The sequence below is a fragment of the Triticum aestivum genome, chromosome 1A (assembly GCF_018294505.1).
Source record: "Triticum aestivum cultivar Chinese Spring chromosome 1A, IWGSC CS RefSeq v2.1, whole genome shotgun sequence".
Classification (NCBI taxonomy): domain Eukaryota; kingdom Viridiplantae; phylum Streptophyta; class Magnoliopsida; order Poales; family Poaceae; genus Triticum; species Triticum aestivum.
Window position 1 is genome coordinate 56,517,367 of NC_057794.1, and position 7,326 is coordinate 56,524,692.

A 7,326-nucleotide genomic window follows, 5' to 3' on the forward strand; every position below is an offset into this window, starting at 1 on the left:
GTTGCCGTCATTGCTTGATCTCCGTGCACCATCGCAGATCGAAATTTTCAGCCATCGCACACGCAGGGATGGGCGGGCGACGCCGTGGCCCGGTGAAGCGGCCGCGGGCGTCGGTTAAGCAGTCTGCGCGGATGGCGGCAGGCGGCCGCTGGGAGGCTATCGGGCGGGGCGGCGCCGCAACCCGGTGAAGCGACCGCGGGGTCTTGGCGGCTGGGGCAAAGGAGAGGGGCGGCGCGAGGAGGAGCTGAAGGAAGGTGCGCCCGCGTGGGGATGGAGGATGGGCGGGCGGCTGCTCACGATCGCGGCGGCCCCGGCTCTCCCGCGGCGAAGGGTGGCGACCTGCGGTGGCTCCCCCGGCGCGCGACGGGCGGCGGCTCCGGCTCTCCCGCGGCGAAGGGCGCGACAGGCGGCAACCTGCGTCGGCTCCCGCAGCGCGTGACGGGCGGCGGCTCCGGCTCTCCCGCGGCGAAGGGCGTGATGGACGGCAAACCGCAGGCGGCGAACGGCACGGGAGAAGGAGCGGGCGAGAGGTCCTGCGGACGAGGGAGAGATCGTGCGCACGGTTTTCTTCTTCTTTTTTAACGGTGGGGCGGGTTAGCGCTTGATTAGGGGCGGGTTAGCGATCCAATAAGGGCGTGGTTGGTAGTATTAAACACAGAATGATTAAGAATCATTAGATTTTATTAATGGATGGGTGTGATTGTTTGAATCTGCCCCTCTCTTTCTTTTATAAGAGTAGTAGATAGATAGTAGAAGAAGCAATTACGACTAGCCACTGATGCAGGTTGCGATGTGATTACGCCAAGTGTTATCTTCTTCTCACTTGAAAAAGGGGAACACATGGAACCGGCGGTATAGCGCGCGGAGCCGGCAACTGCCAGTTTGTAGGGTGGCGAGACGCACGTTGCCGGCAGTCTCAAGGTCATGCCGTCGCAGGCCGTGGTTCTCCTCCACCACCACAGACCCGCCGCACGCACCGGCGAAGTCCACTGGCTTCTCGTGGTACCACGGCATATTTAAATGAAAAAGTTTAAAACAAACCTTGAACTTATAGGCCAAAGCTAAATTAAACCCTAAACTTTAAATTTCTGAAATTAGCACACCGAACTATCTAATCTCGGTCTATTTTAAACCTTAAGTGCGTTCCCAAACAGGGATTGTTGACGTTGCTGCGGCCAGACTGGGCCGGCCCATCAGACAGGGCGAAGCGTGTTTTTTATTTTGCAATATTTTTTCCAAAACCGCGCCACATCAAAACGTTGAAAAAAAAAGAGCCTTGTGAATCGAACCTCCAACCTAACACTAGTACAGACGTCCTGCTAGCCAATCTAACTGATTGCCGTTGCAGAGATAAGGAAAGCGCGAAAATATTTAAACCAACACAACGTCGAGATTTGAAAACATTTTCTACAATTGTTTGAAATATTTTCTTGAAAATTGTCAACAATTTGGAAATCCGAATATTCTCGAAGAAACAGCCAATTTTTAAAATTCCAAACGTTTTTTAAAAATTTGAACATTTTTTTGTTTTACAAACAGTTTTTGAGAAACATGACATTTTAAACATAAACCATTTTTTAAAGCCCCAAACATTCTTTAAAGTGTGATCCCTTTTTGGCAAAAAAGGACAAATTGTTGAAAATACAATCTATTTTGAAACCTGGAAAAATAATTAAAGTACGATTATTTCCCCATTATTAAGTTTTCTAGAAAATGTTCACATTCTAAAATATTGTTCAGGATTCAAAATTTGTTCCTATTTTTCAAAATATGATTATGTTTAAAAATATTCATCTTTTCGAAAATTGTTCTCAATTCAAAAAAAAATTCAGGTTTAAAAATTGTTACTGAAAAATCACGTTTAAAAATGGTTCATGTGTAAAATATATTCAGGGATTTCAAAATGGTCACATTTGAACTTTGTGTTTAAAAAAACCGTATTTCCAAATTTTCTTTACACTTTTGCAAACATGTTCGCAATTCTTAAAAACTGTCTTTTCTTTTAAGGATATCGAGATTTTAAAATTGTTGATTATTTTAAAATTGTTGATTTCAGGGATTTGAAGTTTGGGGTTCGATTTAACTTTGGTTTACAAGTTTAAGGTTTGTTTTAGACTTTTTCCTATTTAAATAGTACTCCCACATCTCGCCCAGAACCGCCTCGTGCACACGCCGCCACACCGGCGGCCTCGTTGCTGCCTCGTCCATCAACCACACGCCGATGACTCTCTTCATGCCGCGATACCCGGAAGAAAATCTTATACGATCCGGGTCTCACGCTTCAAATCGGTAGACCCATTCTGATCTTTGACATCCGGCGTTACGAATCTCAAAGCAACTAGCCCACTAAAATTTCCCCAATCTTCAGTTCCAAGGCCGCGACCTTGCTGCTCGTCCCTACCCGCGACGACCCTGCTCCTCGTCGCCGAATCGCCGGCGCTCCACCGCGGCCAGATGCCCGCTCCCGTATGCCACGGCCACACTCAGGCACAAGCACTGGTTTCGAATAATGTCATGATGTCAGTTGGAAGATGCCGGTGGTAAAATCATGTGCAAATCCAATGAAAAAAATAGCGCGCTACAGAAAATAGCGTGGCCCCTGAAAATATACTATTAGCGAGGCATTGTACATTGACTTATTTAGCAAGACAATTCACTATATGCTATAGCGTGCTATTAGCAGCGATATAGCGCGCTATTTTTTTCATTGTGCAAATCCAAGATCTAACTTGTGATCTAAAAACTCGCAGCTAACTCTCTTCCCTAATGTGATTTGTTTTTTATTTGATAGCCAAGAAGGAAGAGGTCATGCTGATGGCTGACATTGGAGGCGTTGCAATTGTTTGCAGAACTAGGACTGCAATCCTCCTGGCCGCTGCTAATGGAGGTGAGCAGCCGGGTCGGTGCGCCGGCTGTGCCTCGAGCCCGGGCAGCGAGAAACGGTGTCGGACGCTGACGGCAAAAGGCATCTCCGCACGAGCGCCGAGTAGCAGCAAATTGCCCGGTACGAATCGGGACTTGGCACTGGAAGAGACGAGGGAGTTAGCTGCTTCAAGATTCATAACGCCAGATGTCAAAGATCAGAGTGGGTCTACCGATCTGAAGCGTGAGACCCGGGTCGTATAAGATTTTCTTCCCGCGAGACGCTTTGCCTCCGTTGGGAAAAGAATTCTATGAAACCAGGTCTCACGGGAGACCCATCCTGATGAATAACACGTGGCATTCACAAATCACAAAGCATCTACCACCCACATCCGGAGCCTACCGCCGACGGATCCCAATGACCGTTCCACCCTCCGTTTCGACCGGTCCGCCCACGGGGGCGCATTCACGGGCTGCATCGTAGCGGAGGATGCGGCCCCGACGCCGGCTGAGCCAGTAGAAGCAGTTGCCGGCATGGATGCCATGGGATGTCGTGCCGAGGCAGCGAGCGGCGCCGCTCGCGGCTTGCTCCCTTGTCTCCCACCTGCCGGTCGCGGACCTGAAGGTCTCCACGCGCACGCGCTGACGCCGGCGCCGGGCGAGGAGGACCACAGTGAAGGCGAGCAGGCCGGTGGACGACGCATCGTAGTGGAAACCCGCCGTCAATGGTAGCGTCCTCCAGATCTGAGGTTTCCCCCGAAAACAATGGAGCGAGGGACGCCCCACCATCGCCTCCAACGAGGAAAACGACACCCGCAGGCACTGCCGACGATGGTGGCATCCTCACCCACTTCAGTAGCTAGGCCGCTATCTCCTCCTCTAGTTGATCCACCGCCGGAAAGCCACCGCGAGGCAACACCCATCGACCAGATCCCTTTGGACCGACGATGAAGATAGCCAAAGGTAGAGAAGGTCACATCGCTGCGTGACCGGCGCCATGGCCACACACACGTCATCCCGAGGCACCCGCTCAAGATCCACCGTCACAAACACGCCTTCAAGCCGGGACGAAGGGACGCCCCCACCGCCGCCATCATCCCCCACATAGGCTTTGCCCAGCAAGGATCCGGCGGCGACGGGAGGGGAGGCGGGCGTGAGGTGAAGATCGGGAGGGCAGTGGGGATCCGAAGGGGGAGACGAACGGGAGGAATGGAGGGGAGGCAAACGGGGAAAGAAGAGCTATGTAAGCACATCAATTTGGCTCTAGATGCTGCTCTAGAGTAGTAGATCAGTCCAAAGAGGTCACGCTCAGCTATTACTGAAAGCAGAGTAGCAGGTCCAAAGAAGGTTTATAACCAAGACTGACTTTGAGTTTACAAAAGAGCAAGAATACAAATAATGATTCTTCCACAAATAAAAAAAAGATCGAAAGCAGTGTAACCATTGACAACGAGTTTCAATTAACCATTGAAAACAAGTTCACAGTCAACTAGACTGACTAACAAAAAGTTTATACAAAGCGAGAATGTAATACAGGCTACATAGCTTTTAACCATTTGAGCAAATGAACCAAGGGCACAAAGCTAGGTTAAATGAATACAGATAGAAATTGAGTCTGTGTTGTACTCGTGTGTATACAGAGCTATCGAGGATACCTTGAGGATAACATGTACTCTTCTTCCATGCTATATTGTCTTGTCGATTCTTCACTGCTTCTTTCATCTCCAACCCATGGGTGGTTTATCATTATATCATTCCTTTCAAATTCCTTGGCCTCTAACATGTTCTTCTTGGATACTGGAAGGCCTTCCAATGTCAACTCTACTTGTCTCATGGTCGGACGATCCTTTCCTCTTAACGCCTTAGCAAGCGCAACGACTTCTTCCACTTCTTTGCCTCCTTCATCAATAACTTGTTGGTCTAGTATTTGTGACAAATTGCTTTCAGTAAGTAAAGCAGAAAAATGTGCAACGAGGCCTTCACCATCCAATAAAATGTATGCAAATGGCTTTTTTCTAGTCAACAGCTCTATAAGAATGATACCAAAACTATAAACATCACTCTTCTCTGTGAGCCTTTGTGTATAAAAGTACATGGGGTCCAAATATCCAATTGTACCTTGCACCATTGTTGTTACTCCTGACCTATCCACGGGAATGTATCTTGAAGCACCAAAATCAGCCACCTTTGCTGTCAGCGAGAAGTATGTTAACAAACTTGATATCTTTGTGGATGATAGGTATTGAAGCTGTCGAGTGAAGGTATGCTAGAGATTTAGCTGTTTCAGTTGCTATCCGCAACCTATCATCCAATGACAAAGATCTTGGCCCCTCAACATGAAGATGCTCATAAAGTGTACCGTTGGATATGAACTCATAAACCAACAAGGGGACTTCTGTTTCAAGGCAGCAACCATATAGTTTTACTACATTTCTATGGTTGATCTGTGATAGGATTGCAACCTCATTAATGAACTCATCAATCTCCTTTTGAATCACTTTCTTTGGTTTCTTGATGGCCACAACATGGAGGTCCGATAAGATCCCTTTGTAAACCATGCCATGCCCTCCGCCACCAAGCTCACATGTTTTATCAAAATTATTTGTGGCCTTCTCAATCTCTTCCAAGGTTATAACCATTATTTCCGCAATATCGGCTCTTTGAGATACCAACTGTTGTAGCAACTGTCCACGATTCTTCAAGAAGAACTGCCGCTTCAACATTTGTGCCCGCCGGTGCTTAATTTTCTTTGAAATGAAGATAGCAATGAAGAACGAAAGTATGACAGCAGCCCCAATAGCAACTCCCATAATGATGTATATACCTGAAAAGACATGCATATGGCTGCTAGTCAATCATCTTCTCCAACCTGCATGTAAAAATATAGGTGAAAAGGGGAGAGAAAATTTGTTTAAGTTGCAGTGCTATTCACCTGTATTTAAGGACTTCCGGACACCTGGGAGGAAGAAACAAAAAAGGGTAAATTCGCCTGCTGGCATATACTACATGAGATAGTACAAGATGGAGATATGTTACCTTTGCATCCCTTTTTGTTGTAAGGATTGCCTACGTAGCCATTGCTGCACTGGCACAAATAGCCTCTGCTCCCACATTTGCAATCGCTGTGCGTGCTCTTGCAGAGACCTCTGGCTACCTCCACGGGACAAGTCGCCGTCGTCGGATGCTGTGACTTGGCGTCAGCCGGCCGCCCCGGCAAGCCTTGCACGACCTCCCATTGTAAAATAACGGGAACATGCAGCACAGATCTCAATCCGCTAAGGTGGTGCTGAAAATCTCGGGCCAGCATGTCGGAGACCTGCCGCTGGTCGAACCATCCTTCCTCCGCGATCAGAATGGTCGCACGCGACGAATTCTTGCCCTGCGTTGCATGGTCCTCGCCGATTGTGTTGACCATCCACGATGCAAGCATGTTGTCCGTGGACATGGAGATGCGCGCCTGGCAGCAGCCGATGCCATAACAGTACCTGTCGCTGCCGCCAGACGGTACCTGCCTTGAGGCGTAACTGCCGGTTGATCTGTTGACGGGGCAGAAGGAGGTGCAACCGCTGATGGGGTCCTGCTGAGTAAATAGCATAAAACTACTCCCTCCATTTCAAAATATAGTGTGCCCGCGCTTTCCGATGTCTAACTTTGATCATAAATTTAACCAACGAGACCAACTGCGGCGGGAGAAAAAGTTATATAATTGAAAACTTCTTTCGAATACGAATTCACTGATATAATTTTTGCTCCCGCCGCAATCGGTCTTGATAGTTAAATTTACGGTCAAAGTTGAAGCACATGGATAGAGGAAGCACTACATTGTGGAATGGAGGGAGTACTACTTTACAGGCTAGGGTTCCAAAAAACTATCGGTTTCAAATTTTTCACTGATAACTACCAACTCGGGGGTCGGCTGTTTCAAAAAACCCTAAATGTCCATTGCTTAAAAATTAAACCTGTTTATGACAGGTCGGGCCCGCACCTAAACATTCCGTCTATTTGACCGTGTGTTTGACCGTTAACTGATATGCAAGGCCCACATGTCAATGCCTGAAAAAGCAATCGGGTCCCTGGAAGTTTTTTGAAAAAGCGATCGAGTCCCTGGAAGTTTTTAAAAAAGCAATCAGGTCCCTAGATCCAGAGAAGGCGCACCCACCATGGCAGGAGCTCGATCTCGAGCGCTCTGCCTCCGGCTGGCGAGCCGCGTCCACAACGGCGGAATCCATGTTGTGCACCAGCTGAGGCGGGCGAGCCGCACCCGCAACGGCCGCCATGCCGGGCATCACCTGCAGCGGCGAGCCGCGCCCGCAATGGCCGCCATGCCGTGCCTTACCTGCGTCGCGGCCATGCCATGACTCGCGGCTCCCGTGCCTCGCCTGGGGCCGCCGCCACGCCATGACTCGCGGACGAGGCCGGCCTCGTCACCACCAGGAGCTCCGGCTCGGGGGGAAGGGTCGCCGG

General features: G+C 49.2%; 1 pseudogene; it reads right to left on the reverse strand.

Annotated features, from left to right (window-relative positions):
* Positions 1-4,299: 4,299 nt before the first annotated feature.
* On the reverse strand, positions 4,300-7,320 carry LOC123189703 (putative wall-associated receptor kinase-like 16; annotated as a pseudogene).
* Between the last annotated feature and the right edge of the window lie 6 nt (positions 7,321-7,326).